General features: G+C 36.3%; 1 long non-coding RNA gene across 8 annotated transcripts in view; it reads right to left on the bottom strand.

Annotated features, from left to right (window-relative positions):
• LOC149123713 (uncharacterized) overlaps window positions 1-12,249 on the bottom strand; it is a 593,545-nt gene that overhangs the window by 201,566 nt on the left and 379,730 nt on the right. For all 8 annotated transcript variants that reach the window (XR_016214009.1, XR_016214013.1, XR_016214007.1 and 5 more), the window contains one exon: window positions 4,859-4,960. This is a non-coding gene — a long non-coding RNA (uncharacterized LOC149123713). The remainder of the gene's footprint in view (window positions 1-4,858; window positions 4,961-12,249) is intronic.

Genomic DNA, 12,249 nt, shown 5'->3' on the forward strand with positions numbered 1-12,249 from the left:
ACTGGCCTCATATTTTGAAATTTTTCCTATCCCATTATTGTGTCTGTCTAGTTATGTAAAAGCACTACATTCCTTTAAATATGAGGATTATATAACATATTTTAATTTATGGTAAAATTACTTACCTCTCATTACTCTTTGCCATATTTTTCCTGATTACTTTGTATATATCCTTTTTCTATATCACAACTTAATCTTCACTCAAAATTCTCTAGCTTCAGGACTGTTGTGGTTGCTTCTAAGTTTTAAGGGCTCATAGAGGGCTACTTGACAGAGTATGGAAGAAAAACAGCATGAAATCTCTTCTCTTTATATTTATAAAAAAATTTTTTTTTATTTTTTTTTTATTTTTTTTTTATTTTTTGACAGGCAGAGTGGACAGTGAGAGAGAGAGACAGAGAGAAAGGTCTTCCTTTGCCGTTGGTTCACCCTCCAATGGCCGCCGCGGCCGGCGCGCTGCGGCCGGCGCACCACGCTGATCCGATGGCAGGAGCCAGGAGCCAGGTGCTTTTCCTGGTCTCCCATGGGGTGCAGGGCCCAAGCACCTGGGCCATCCTCCACTGCACTCCCTGGCCACAGCAGAGGGCTGGCCTGGAAGAGGGGCAACCGGGACAGAATCCGGCGCCCCGACTGGGACTAGAACCCGGTGTGCCGGCGCCGCTAGGCGGAGGATTAGCCTAGTGAGCCGCGGCGCCGGCCTATTTATAAAAAATTTTTAAGAAGAAAATATATTGCTGTCAAACTGTGTAAGTTTCCTCTCATAATTAAATATATATCTGTATCCAAGGAAAAGATAGTCAAAAAATACAGGGTTTGAGTGCTGAGCCTAGTAGTTAAGATACCTGCATCCCACACTGGAGTTCCAAGGTTCACTACCCATTTCTCCCTCCTGACTTCAGCTTCCTGCCACCTTTGTGGGACGTCTGAATTATGTTCCTAGATCCTGGCTCTGCTCTCTGACCCCAGCTCTGCCACACTGTTGTGAGCATTTGAGCCACCATATGGGAACATTCTATCATATGGTTTATCTTTCTCCCATAAATAAGAACTTAAAAATAAAAGTAAAAATATTCATAGAAGAAAAGGGAGCACTTACAATCCCATTCTGTGCAGTCAATATTATCCTCATATCAAAGCCAAACAAAGGCATCACAGGAAAATTACAGACTGGTGTTTTTACTAAAACAGACACAGAAATCCTCCACAAAATACTAACAAATTGAATATAGAAACACAGAAAGAAAATAAACAGGATAAAATGGCATGAGAAAATAAGGTTATCATAGCAATTCAAGATTGGTTTAATATCTGAAAATCAAATAAAGCAATAAAACCATATGATTATCACAATAGATGCAGAAAAAAAAGCATTTGGAAAAATCTAACACCTTCCCATGGTAAAATACTCAAGAATTGGGAATAAGTACCACTAGAACTGCACATCCTCTATCCAATACAGGAAATCAATTTAAAACCCACAGCTTACATCCTACTTTCTGGTGAAAGGCTGATTTTTGTCTGAGATAAGGAACAAGGTAAGGATGCTTGCTCTCTGCTCTTGTATTCTACATTGAAATAAAAAGGAACTTCAAAAAGCTCTTGAAAAATCAAATTATAAGATAAATTTATTTTGGTGCAAATTTTTAAAAACTCCATGCAATTTTTCATAGTATACTTCTTCTGTGAGGTTTTTGAAGACCCCCTCCTGTATGTTGTAACAAATACAAACATTAAGATGAAATAAAAGATATCCAATAAAAAGGAAGAAATAAATCATCTCTATTTACAGATGGAATGATATGATTCTGTGTATAGAAAATCATAAGAAATTCAGTGAGAAAACCCTGCTAGAACTACACATCAGCTCCACAAAGTTCCATATCAATATATAAAATCAATTTTGCTTATGTAAAAATTTCAATGTATTTCTATGTGCTAGCAATGAGCAATCTGGAAATGAAACTAATAATTACATTTATAATAATATAAAGAAATATATGGATATAAGTTTTAGGAAAGGGCAGAGCTTATTCTCTGAAAACTATAAAAAAATCAGAGAATTAAATAAGACCTAAATAAGCAGAAATCCATCCATATTTGTGTATGAGACAATATTGTTAAGACTGCAGAACTCCCCAAATTGATCTATGTATTCTATTAAATCTTTACTAAACTCCTAAATAAGCATTTTTCAGAAATTGACAATTTTTTTAAATATCACACAGAAACTTAAGGGGATAGCTAGAATAAACAAAGAAAACTTGAAAAAATAAAAAAATGTTGGAAAAATCAACTTATGATTTCAAAACTTATAATTCTACAGTAATCAAGACAGTGCAATATTGACAAAAGGCTAGACATGACTCAATGGAAGAGAATTAATATTATAGAAATAAACCTCTACATTTATGCTAAATGGATTTTTATTAGGGATGCAAAGATAATTCAATGGGAAAATAATAATCTTTTCAACAAATGGGTACTGATACAACGGAATAACCTCAGGAAAAGAATGAATTAAGAAATTTGGACAACCACCATACATCATACACAAAAATTACACAAGAGGGACCACAGACCAAGAATATAATCTGTAAATATAAATCCCTTAGAAGAAAATATAAGAATAAATTTTGATGACCATGGGATTACGAAATGACTTAGCAGATGTGACATCAAAAATATAAGCAATGAGCTAAAAGATAAATTGAACTTGATCAATATTAAACACTTAATGTAATTTGAGGCATACCATGAAGAAAGTGCAATGATAACCCAAAGAATGGAGGAAGATGATTTCAAATTATGTATTTGAAAGGAACTTATAGACTATGAGAAGACTTCAAAAAGTTCTTGGAAAAATGGAACTCATTTATGAAAGGGCTTCAAAAGATTCAATGAAAATGCATGTTAAGTCATATATATGAAATGTATGAAGTTTACAAACCTTAAATAAAAGGTTTCTAGGTTAAAAAATATTTAAAAAGGAAAAAGTATATGTGGATTTCAAATTTTTGTACCAGAATGTTTATCTTTTAATCACATTTTCTGCAAAATTTGAAATATGCTCATTTATAAAAACCATATAATAAGATAAATAAGAATATTCCAGCTGAAAAGCCCATGAGAGTATTTCAGGCATGGAAAGCCAAGACATTCTGGGAAAAAAAAAAAAGACCTAAATGAAAGATCTCTGTGAGTGAGATCCCAGTGCAAAGAACAGGTCATCAAAGAAGGAGGTAACTTTCTCTGAAGGGAGGAGAGAACTTCTACTCTGACTACGACCTTGTCTAAATATGATCAGAATCGGTGAACTCAAAAGGCTTCCATAGCCTTGGCAGCTCATGACAAGAGCCTAGGGTGATTACTGATGCCATAAACAAGAATGCCAATTTGTTAAGTCAACACAGGAGTCACTGTGCACTTACTCCTCATGTAGGATCTCTGTCCTTAATGTGCTGTACATTGTGATTTAATTCTATAACTAGTACTCAAACAGTATTTTTCACTTTGTGTTTCTATGTGGGTGCAAACTGTTGAAATCTTTACCTAATATATGCTAAACTGATCTTCTGTATATAAAGAGAATTGAAAATGAATCTTGATGTGAATGGAAGGGGAGAGGGAGCAGGAAAGGGGAGGGTTGCGGGTGGGAGGGAAGTTATGAGGGGGAAAAGGAATTGTAATCCATAAGCTGTACTTTGGAAATTTATATTCATTAAATAAAAGTTTAAAAAAGATAAATAAGAATATTAAAAGTTAGCGGTGGATTCTCATAGACATATCTTTCAGGTAAGATGTAAAAATTTCCAGTAAGCTCTTGAAATATCACTGGCTATCAGAGGACTACATCTCAAATACACATAGAGATACCACTTCATATCTTTAACAGAGTGGTTCGCACCAAAAAAATCTTTGTGATTGTGCAAGACTTCAAATAGTGCTTTGGTCTCAGTATTTTAAAAACAGAAAGTGCACTGTAAATCTTGCTCAACCCAAAATAGGTACATTTTTCTAAGCTTAGTCTAGTTGTGGACGAATGTAGGTAATGAAAGAGGAAGAATGCAGAGAGAGCTGAATTAAGGTGACAGAAAACAATGGACTGGGAAGCATACTAAATATCTAATAGCAAATACCCACAAGCTCAGTAATAGGACTTTGTGGTACCTGCATAATGAGATTTAAAATTACTGTGGGCAAGTGATTATCGTAAAAGTCTCTTTGTTTTCCCCCTTTTCCCAGACAGAAGCATATATTGTGCTTATCTTGTTTCTGTTCCACCACTCAATCTTACAAACTTGGGAAAAAATTTATATTATTAGTGCAGATAGGTCTAGCCCAAGTTGAGTCACATCTGTACCTGACATAGAGACTACTGCGTATCCATCACCATCAATGAAGAGATGATTGCTATCATCCAGAAATCCTGAATTCTGAACTTGTTGGCATAACTAGATGAGGCTTTTGAGCTAGAGTCTCCCTTATCACAAAAGATTTATATTTTCTATAGAGAAAGAAAAATGTCCAAGTATTTGGTGACGGTAAGAATGGAATGAGGTAGTCACTAAAGATCTTTGTCTTCATGGTTTTTAAGTCATTAAAATTAGGAAAAACAAGGTAGTCAGTATACAGGAACTCCCTGTGATAAGCCTAAAATTACTCTAATTTGTTTTTTAAATACACCCACCAAACATTTCTAGTTTTTTCTACATTTCTGGTCACATCATAGGATTGCATTTCCCTGGCTCCACAATATTAGACATGACCAATGTGATTTGCTTTTGACCTGATTTAAAAAATGAATGAACATGACATATGTCACTAATGTCAAAGCAAAACTTTGACAGCGTCAACTCACCATGTCTATTTTTCTTTGCAATTGTCTTGGGGCGCGTGTCAAAATGCATCTCCATCAGCAAAGGTCCCTGACAGAGTATGAGGAACACTTTTCCCTGACTACCTGCAATAGAAATACAAAGGGATCAAGAAATAAACTCTTTATTTTTTTAATTCATTGAGATGAATATCAGTTGTTCATGTTTTTTAATACAACATAATTTAGCCTCTACTGTCTGTTAAACAGTCATCTCATAGTATTGTTGTGAGAATTGTACTTGTGAAGTACATAAAACATTTAGCACATAAACTGATATATAGCATTATATTAATTGGTATTAATTATAGCTATTATAATTATTTTATCTACCTAAATTAAAACTACACAATTGTCTAAAAAACTAGTCTGTGGTCAACATTCCCAACTCTTCTTTTAATTGGAAAGATTCATTTTTCTCCCTTAATATATGCATGTAGGAGAACTTCAAGGTCAGAGACTATATCTGATTTATCATAATATCCTTGACTTTTCTCAGAATATGGAAATCCTAATACAAGTTTGATGAGCTGAATTTAATGTTCTCCTTGGTGGCAAAGGGAAAGGCAACTAGGGAGTTGATTATCTAGCATTCCAAATGTAACTCTGAGGTCTTTATATTAAGACTGGGAAACTCAGTACATTTATGTTCTCTTACCTCAGCTTTAGATATGATTACTTCTATTAAAGACCTGGGCTTTGTAATTCTTAGAATTTGCTTCAGGTCTCTTTATAAGTAGTATATCCTTGCACATATGTCTTGACATTTATTGTCCTCATTTTTCCATTTATTAAGTAGTCCAAATTCTGTGTACCTCTTAGGGAGGTTGTGAAGATTAGATATAATTAGTAATGGAAAAGAAGTAGCTGAGTATCTGAGAGTTAGCATACATACTCATACAATAAAGGTTACATATTATCTCCCATTCCTTCCCTTTATATCAATTATAGGAGCTGTCTCATCTCCTCTCCTGTTGTTTACAGCCCTTGTTTCTACTGTTGAGGAACAGTGTCTTTTTCTTCTTACTATTTGTTGAACTCTTAGTGTAGGGTTAAACTTATGAATATAAAGTAAACTGAAAGTAGATAATTATAAAAATTAAGAAAGGAATTAAGAGGAAGGAGGTAGAAGGGTGAGAGGGAGGGAATATAGCGCAGGAAGTATCTATCACTAGGTTCTTAAATCTATCTATATGAAATATTTGATATTTGTATATCTTAAATAAAATTCAAATTAAATTAAATTAAATTTAAAAAGAAATGAGTAGGTGGAATGACTGAGAACATTGTTTCCTCTCAGCTCTGAATCATCCATGTAGTTGTTCAGCCTCACTGGGAAGTCTGGCCATTTATTGTCGCCATTTCTTCACTAGGAATGTGAATATGCCTCGTGAGTTCAGAGAGTAAAGAAATACAAGTATATATATTGTTTAAGTATGTAGGTTTATGGGTATATATATATATATATAATATACACATATACTCATTAGAATTATAAATATAAAATGCTAAGGAAAAAAGTTTAGTATATAATTTCAACTATGACTCTTAGTTGAGAGGGGAGGACCAGAAATATGTATGCAAATATTCATAGAGGCATTGTTCTAGACAAAAAGTAGAGATAATAGAAATGTTTGCCAGTAAGTAAATGGATAAACACAAGGTGATGGATCTATAGAGTTGAATACTGTGCATTTATGTAAAAAGAATGAACTACCAATTCATGGCACATTGTGAGTAGAACCCAAGAACATACTAAGTAAAAGAAGTCAAATATACAAAAAACAAGTTTCCATTTATATGAAATGTTCAGAAAAATGTCCAGCAAGCCTGTGAGAAAGAAAGACTAGTCAATGTCTGCACCTGGGAATTTGAGTACATACTGACTACAAACAGACATGAGGAATGTCTCAGGCATAGTAAATATTTTCTAAACTCATTTGAGTTTATGGTCACCTAAAGTATAAAATTCACTAAGAATCAATCAATTGGATACTTAAAACAGGTAAACTTGGAGCAATAGACAAGGAGGAGAAAGAGGAAGGAGGAGAGAGAGACAGAGAGACAGAGAGAGAGAGAAGGAGGGAAAGAGAAAGAAAGAAACTTTGATTCAGAAGATGTTCATCCAATTGTCAGCTGACACTGAGTACCCTGGTAGTGGCTCAGGGACCCAACCAGCTGAGGTAATGTATCTATGTTGGGTTGCTACACTTTCTTAATTTGGGCTCTGAGTCATTTCCACTCCATCCAGACACATGAGATTTATGGCATTCCTGCCAACACAATCTTCTCACCTGTTGGATAGCAGTGGATGACAGATGCTGACTCATACTCTCTTTCAATGGACTAGTCAACCTCGATAACCAGCAATTACACTACAGTAGGCTCCGACTTTGCTGTTCAAAGCTGTACTAGCTCTAATCTCATTTGCTGCTATGAGGTAGGGCTTTATCATAGATGCCACTCTTGACTTTCAGAAGAGATTTTCCAATGCCACCTGAACATCAGGTCAGAATGGGTCACCAGAAAGGATTCCTGGAAAAGGTCAACCCCCTGAGAGAGAAGTCACACTCAGAAGTTTAAACAAAGTATATGCATGCTGTATGATGATTGGACATTTTATTCCTTATTTTCCACCTTTAAATTTTGATAATGAACCACTTCAAGGGCCATCTAAGTTTATAATTCCAAAGAGAATGAGTAAGAGAGAAAGAACACAAAGAGAATGAATCCAAGTCAGGTCTCCAAATATTGTAGGCTGCACAAATTCTGAAGAAAGGTAACCATTTCATCAATCTCTCTCTAAAAAAAAGAAAAAGTTCCTGCCAGAGAATACAACAAAGACAAGAACAATTTTTTTCCTCAGGAGAAAGGGAAATGTTTTTGTAAAAGATTTATGTATTTATTTTAAAGTCAGAGTTACAGAGAACAATGGAGAAACAGAGAAAGACATCCTTCCATCCTCTGGCTGACTCCCCAGACTGTCACAGTGGCCTAGGCTGGGCCAGGCTGAAGTTGGGAGCTTCATCTGGGTCTCCCTTGTGGGTGGAGCGTCCCAAGCACTTGGGCCATCTTCTGCTGCTTTCCCAGGCAGGGAAAGCAGGACAGGAATCAGAGTAGCTAGGATCTGAACCGACATCTGTTTCCATGCTGGTGTCACAGGTGGTAGCTCACCCACTACTCCCCAGAAATGAAGACTTGAAGAGTGCTCTTAAGGAATGGGAAAGATAAGTCTTTTTCCCACATACACCAAGAATAGATTCAAAATATCCTAAAGAGCTTAGAGATATCTGGTGATGCCTCTTATATTTATAGTGTTCTCAGAGACCAGAACTTTATTAAAGGCCAAGGAACTCAACAGAGTGCCAAGCACATAGCAACACTCAATAATTTTATTATATTATTAAGTTAAATATATATATATATACATATATATGTATATATATACTTAGAGATACTTTTAAAGACATATAGAGCCAAAAAGTTCCCAAGCAAGATGATATCTTAAAGTTAAAAGTACCCATGAACTCAAGTACCAGAGGCCTTATGACCATGAACAGGAGGAGAAAGATGCACAACTTCTCCCTAGTGATGGTTAAGAATAGTAATTATTGAGGGTTAACAGACAGCAAATGAGCACTTTAGTTACATATATACTTTTGTGATGTCTGTCTTCTATTAAAGGATTCATAAGATACTTAGTAGCCTGCAATGGTGTACCATGTACTAGGATGGATAGGTGTTGTGTGAAAAAGAGACTTGATTCATGTGAAATTTTATTTTCTTGTCACAAAGAATACTTGGACTCCTCTTGATCTAGACATCTCTAGAACAGAAGGTATGACACACAACACTATAGGATTGAATAAGACTTGCAAGTACAAATCTTACTAGCTCATTATAAAAACACTACTTGGAAATTATTGTTATTATCATTTTAAGTTAAGGAAACTGAAGCCAAACACAGATTAAGAGATTTTTTCAGGATGTAGCAAGGCCAGAAGGCACACCTAAGATTCCTGTCTTCAGCTGTATTATAAGTTCCTTTATAGCCTATGGGAGACACACCCCTGCTGGCTCAACAGCTTGGTCCACTTCTATCAAATTGGACTTGTTTGATTGTTTTGCTGGAAATGTTTTCAGATCAGTCCAGTGTACCACAATGCGCCACAAGTTGTTTGTGCTATGACCAGCTGTATCACAAAACAATAAAGACTGAATATTAGAGCACGAAGATTCATAACGCTGGGTGGACCCAGGCTCCACACTTCACAAGTGAGGACACAGAAGCACAAGGAATGCAGGACAGACAAGCTCAAACCAGCGCTAGCTTCAGGCATCGGCTGGAATTGTGGCTGCATCCCCCATTGTTCCCTCCAAGTCAGCACAGTCCTCCAATCTAAAGACAAGTAGGATGTGCACTAAGGAGGGGAGTAAGATAGAGCATTTCACTTAGTGTCTGTATTATGATCTTCCATTACTTCTTCTAGGAATGTCAGTCTGAATTGTGATCATTGCATTATAATGGTTTTCAAGACAGAGCCTAAGTGGAATGCCTCATTCACTTACCCCAGGAATTTACAAATGGAAAGTATTAGAGAATTTCTTGAGCAATTCAAAATCTTCACAGCACATTTAGGGTTAAGAGGAATGCAGAAATATATGGATTTGTTAAAAAGTCAAATACAGCACAATTAATCTTTAAAATATTTGTGGACATGTTGCCAAAAGTAGCATTGCAAATAAAGTCACCTTGCAGCAAAATTGGAGCTTGCAAAACCATTTTTCTAAACTTGAAATTTTCAATTGATGGAAATCCCTGAAAACTGCAGCTCAGCAAGGTTTAGCTAGACGTGAACACTCAGAAACTGCACTGTGCCTCAGTTTGACCTCCTTGACCTCTCCACAATTCCTGCTCATGGTAAGTAGTGGGCCATTCTTTTGTTTCATTTTCTGTTACTGTTCCTTTTCCATTGAACCAAGAACTTTTGTTTTCTGAACAAGCTCCTCTGCATATTCAGTACCACTAATTGGCAGCTTTAAGAATGAAATAGAATTGTTGGGGGAGGATGGCCAGGGAGAGGAAGGCAATTCATATATCACAGTCCATTAGAAACCACGGTGGGTGTATATTTTGTGATCTGTAAAATGAGGGAGTGTCTCTGGATTTTTTAAGGTACCCTGAAGTTCTCTTGTTCAAAAGGCCATGATTGAAAATAAACATGGACTAAGTCAAGTGATACTATGCATTTGGCATAGAAAGAAATATTAGCCAGAATCAACAACTGACAACAGGATTTATTTTTAAAATATATAAGCCTCTACACTATTAGATAATCATATTTTAATTTGTTGCAGAGCACTGTGGCTTGCAAGTCCCCAAATGAAATCTCATTTCAGAAGCAAATGCAATTGCTATTTGAACCTACTTATTTGCTTTCAGAGCCTAAGTGTTTCTTATGCATGGACAAGGAGAAAGTTCCCTTTGATACCTTGCAGGTACCTCACTATTTGCAAAATGAGACTGGATAACCAACTAACTAAAAGGAAAAAGAGAACACTCTTACTCCACAAAGGAGAATATAGTGAAATCAGTATTTTTTCTGTCACTGTAGAAAGAATGACTTGTATATCGATCTTACCCTGTTGTTGCATTGATTAAGATCAAAGCCGGCTTTGCTGCAACAAAGCTAAGTTGTGTAGGCACCAGTTGTAGTCATCAGCTATATTAATTCTCAGGAAAATACAATGACAATGGAAAAAATGTACATACCTAATTTTAACAGAACCATGCTAACATGACTGTTGATACCATCAAATGCCAAGCAGAAATTAGTCATGTTAAACACTTAACACTTGAATAACATTTACTGTGTGCTGAGCATTGTTCTAAGTGTTTTACAGCTATTAAATCTTACAATAACCCTGTGAAATGAAGGCAAATTTATCCAAATTTTCTTAGGTAAGCAAAATACCAAATGTCAGAGACTGCACTGGGTTGAATGGTTGTCTCCTGCCCACCCCTACGCACCCCCCAATCCATATCCACTCAGAACTTGAGTATATGACCTTACTAGGAAATAGAGTTCTCACAGGTGCAATTCAGTTACGATGGGGCCACATTTAATCAGGGTAGCCCCTAAATCCAATACGAATCCAACCCATAGGAAACTAGGAGAAAGGCTTGGTGCAGTTCCTTCTCTAACACCTCCAGACGGAGCAGTGCCCTGATGATACCTTAGCTGCAGACTTCTGCCATCCAGAAGAGGAAGTTTCTGTTTGTTATTTATTTATTTGAAAGAGTTAGACAGAGAGAGGGAGAGACAAAGAGGGATCGTCCACCCATTGGCTAACTCCCCGGTGGCCATAACCTCCAGGGCTGGGCCAGGCTGAAGCCAAGAGCCAGGAATTTCTTCTATGTTTCTCATGTGGATGCAAGGCCCAGGGACTCTGGTCATCTTCTACTGTTTTCCCAGGCCATTAGCAAGGAGCTGGATTGGAGCAGCCAGGACCTGAACTTGCATCCATATGAGATGCTGGCATTGCAGGCAGTGGTTTTACCCATTCACACAACTCTGGTCTCAACCTTTGTTGTTTTAAGCCATCCAGTTTGTGCTAAGTTGTTGCCATAGTCATAGGAAACCAGTGAAGGGACTTTCTTGAAAACCTCCTCAGTTATGCTTAAACTCACACAGTCTGGTTGCAGAACTCACAGACTTGGTTATCACCCTTCACACAGTCTTTAAATCTTGGCATTGCTGGTGGACGGAAAAGAGGGAAAATGAGTAGAAAGAATGGGTGCTCTGTGTCTGCCTCATGCGGTGTCCACAGAGGTAAAGATTAATCAAACTGAGCCCAGTTTATCTTTCTAGAAAATGTCACGACTATCTTAGCCACTCTTGGTTGTTTTTTCATTGTTGTAGTTATGTTTTGTTTTTAACCACTCTTACTTTTGCATCAATCCTTTAGGCTATGGAATGGTGTATTAACACTAACTTCATGGGATTTTTTTTTTTTGAAGATTTGCTGAATTAATACATCAATAATGCTTACCAAAGAGAATGGCATGGACTCAGTGCTTAATTATTCTTATCAATTGTCATTATTATTATTATTATGACTATTAAAAATAATAAATTCCAACTGCTTCAATATATAATTGAAATTTTTCCAGATCCAGGATTGCATTTTGTTTCAGTTACTTTGGTTTTTTATATGTGTAGCCTTGGGCAAGTTACTCAACTTCTCTAAGCCTTTGTTATTTGACATTGGGATATTAATATGTGTCCATGTAATGGGGTGATTGTTAGCAACAACCAGCTCATGCCAGCTGGTTCTCACTATGACCATAAACTACTCTAGTGCACATTAATTTT

The sequence above is a fragment of the Oryctolagus cuniculus genome, chromosome 10 (genome assembly GCF_051225735.1).
Source record: "Oryctolagus cuniculus isolate XC-2025 breed Fujian yellow rabbit chromosome 10, ASM5122573v1, whole genome shotgun sequence".
NCBI classification, from domain to species: Eukaryota; Metazoa; Chordata; class Mammalia; order Lagomorpha; family Leporidae; genus Oryctolagus; species Oryctolagus cuniculus.